Here is a 3,650-nt window from a genome sequence, read left to right on the forward strand (position 1 = left end):
TGGTGGTGATTGGTGGTGAGTAGTGGTGGTGGTGGTGGTGGTGGTGGTAGTAGGTGGGAGGGGGGGGGGGGGAAGGGGAATGATGGTCTGTGGATTCCTTCTCCGTACCCCTTACATATAAGCAAAAACATGCCTTCCTGTGGGTATAGAAACATTAACACAAATTATATCAGTAACTGATATTGTAGCCTTTTAAACAGAAAAGATTTGTACATACAAATACTTTTAAATTATCATTTATTTGTGGAAATGGCATTTACGTCATTAAATTGATACCTCAGCATCAAGTGTCCTGCAGTGGTCCAGTGGTAAAGTGTATATAAGTGATGCGTATTCTTGGAGTTGCGAGTTCAAACCCGGATTAAGCTATATATATATATATATATATATATATATATATATATATATATATATATATATATATATATATATATATATATATATATATATATACAACATGTTTTGTTTTGGTTGTTTGTTTTTGTATAAAGCCTCACACACTATATTAAGCGAGTTTGTTTTAAACATGACATACATATTAATTCATTTTACCAGGCCTTATTCCACACAACTCCGTGAATTTCCCGTGGAGCCAGCCAGCCAGCCAGCCAGCCATTCAAACAAAAACAAACGAAACAAAACAAAACAAAACAAAAAACATTATTGCCAACAGCATTTGGTGTTCCCAGGCGGTCACCCATCCAAGTACTAACCAAACCCAACGTTGCTTAACTTCGCTGATCGGACGAGAAGCGGTGTTCTCAACGTGGTATGGCCGTTGGCATGAGACTGCCTACACATTGTGGCTAATAACCAACTCTTTTTAGTCATCACGGCAGGATACGGACCTTCTTGTGGTGTCTTAATGGTAATTGTATCCTAACATATTTTTGTCTCCTTGGCATGGATATTTAACATCGTTTATTCAGTCTTGGGTTTATGTTCTTTCGCCATTTACAGACATTTTACATCTACCTACTTCCTCAGCCTACCCTGCCAATTTCTAATGAATTTGTGGATTTTCTTTTGTAATACATACATGTGTGTGCTCATCTGCTCTTCAGTTTTTATGATATTTGTCTCATCTGTCCTGCTTTATGATACTTTTACAAAGAACATGAACAAATGCTTCTATTTTAGAGAAGATATGGGATCCAGGTTTCGGAGCCGTAAAACCAACCGTCGTGATTGGTGGACGAGTTGCCAGGTTGCAGCTTCTGTACCGTGCCGGCACATAAATAGGTTCGGCTCAAGCGGCGGCAGCATCATTCCCCCGTGACTGTCTGAGCGTCTCTCATCACCTTGGTTATCTCATCATCATCATGGTAGAAGCAAAGCCTACCAAGAAGGCTGCGGCTGCTGCTGCTGTGGTGGCCACCACCAGGAAACCTCGCGTCCAGGTTGCTCACCCGAAAACTAGTCAAATGGTTCTAGCCGCGGTTCGCAGCACTCAAAGACCGTAAGGGCTCGTCTCTACAAGCAATCAAGAAGTACGTTGTTGCCAACAACAAAGTCGAGGCTGCCAAGATCGCCATTTACATCCGAAGATTTCTCAAGAAAGCAGTGGCTGACGGCATTCTTGTTCAGACCAAGGGAAGTGGAGCTAGTGGATCATTCAAGCTGGCCGTAGCAGAGAAGAGGGCCGTTCTAACTCCCAAGAAAGCCACCACAACCAAGAAACCATCTACAGCAGCAAAGAAGGCCGTGGTAACTCCCAAGAAAGCCGCCACAAGCAACAAACCACCTACAGCCTTGAAAAAGAAGCAGCAGCAGCAGCAGCTTGTTGTTGGGAACAAAAAGCCCAAAATAAAGAGAGCTTCAAAATCTCCCAAACCACCCAAGGCAAAGAAAGCTGTCAAGAAAACAACAAAGGCAAAATAAACGACGACATGCAAGCAGCATGAATACACATGACAATAAACATCCAGGCCTCCCCCCCTCAGTGGAGGGGCCTCATATGATTCCAAAAAGAGTTTAGTTTTGTAGACAAATAAATCATTACTTTTGGGGTAGATTTACTCTGTATATTATATATATATATATATATATATATATATATATATATATATATATATATATATATATATATATATATATATATATATATATATATATATATATATATACACACATACATGGGTGAGGTGATATGGTACCAAAGTTTTTGGTGAGGTGATTGACATTTACACAAGATAAAACACGAACCAATGGGAATAAAAACATAAGAATGGAAGTAACTGCAGAAGGCCTATTGGCCCATAACACAAGCACTTCCTCTTGATGCTTCTATATTGGTTCGGAGTCTTGAAGCTATAATATATATATATATATATATATATATATATATATATATATATATATATATATATATATATATATATATATATATATATATATATATATATATATATGCACACAAAACTAAATAGTCTTGTTAGACAAATTGCCCCTATTAGAGGCAAGTTGACTAACAAGCCGAATGACTGCAATTGTTTTGAATTTGAGTTAAATCTAACATAGAAATGTAATCAAACCTAACCTAACCTATGCTAACCCAAGCTAAGCTAACCTAACCTAACCTAAGCTAACCCAAGCTAAGCTAAGCTAACCTAACCTAACCTAACCTAACCTAACCTAAGCTAAGCTAACCTAACCTAACCTAACCTAACCTAACCTAACCCAGCAATTCATGATCTTAATATAATACTGTTAATTGGATAAACCAATTTGGAAAGAAATGTTCGAAAATAACAAAATTAACTGTGCTTGTTAGGAAAATTGGGCCTTGCATACTTGTCCCAATAGTGTGGTTCTCGCTTTTAGGTACGACATAAACGTATACCTAAGTTGAGAGAGAAAAAGATTCGCACTCAAACATGCATATCGATTGCCAGTCCTGAATTCTGGGTAGATATTCGTGTCCTCCCTTTTCATTTACCATCATTTGGATACTATCAAAACAGCTCTGAGAAGGATAAAATGAATAAAACGGGTAGCTCACTCATGTAAAAAGGAAGAGTTGGGAAAGATCTCTCTCTCTCTCTCTCTCCCCCTCACCCCCCCCCCCCACCAATGATCCTGCTCTGCTAGTATATAACGTAACAAACCTTCCCCCCCCCCCCTCCCTCCCCCAATCAGAGTCCCTTTAAGCATGCGAGGATAAAAAATAGATTTCATAAGACCCAATGTGCTAGCTGATATCAAAACAATTTATGTTATCGTCTATTAAGCCCTTCAGTAAAAAAGTATAGGGACCTAATTAGGTCCCGTTTTGAGGTGGTGGTGGGTGGAATCGATGGATTAGCCAAGCTCTTATCCGCCGAATCCGTAGAGGGTACGACCCTGGCGCTTCAGAGCGTACACCACGTCCATGGCAGTGACGGTCTTCCTCTTGGCGTGTTCCGTGTAGGTTACAGCATCACGGATGACGTTCTCGAGGAACACCTTCAGGACGCCACGGGTCTCTTCGTAGATGAGACCCGAAATACGCTTCACGCCGCCACGACGAGCTAAGCGACGAATAGCGGGCTTGGTGATGCCCTGGATGTTGTCACGTAGCACCTTACGATGACGCTTGGCGCCACCCTTTCCGAGTCCCTTGCCTCCCTTGCCGCGTCCAGTCATGGTGTTGAAGTTGTGTGAATCGAATT

The 3,650-nt window shown here is 40.7% G+C and overlaps 1 non-coding gene across 1 annotated transcript; it reads right to left on the reverse strand.

Moving 5' to 3' along the window:
• Positions 1-664: 664 nt before the first annotated feature.
• On the reverse strand, positions 665-783 carry LOC138361101 (5S ribosomal RNA). Its single transcript, XR_011226785.1, has one exon. It is a non-coding gene; the product is annotated as a 5S ribosomal RNA (ribosomal RNA).
• Positions 784-3,650: the final 2,867 nt, after the last annotated feature.

The sequence above is a fragment of the Procambarus clarkii genome, unplaced genomic scaffold (assembly GCF_040958095.1).
Source record: "Procambarus clarkii isolate CNS0578487 unplaced genomic scaffold, FALCON_Pclarkii_2.0 HiC_scaffold_180, whole genome shotgun sequence".
Classification (NCBI taxonomy): domain Eukaryota; kingdom Metazoa; phylum Arthropoda; class Malacostraca; order Decapoda; family Cambaridae; genus Procambarus; species Procambarus clarkii.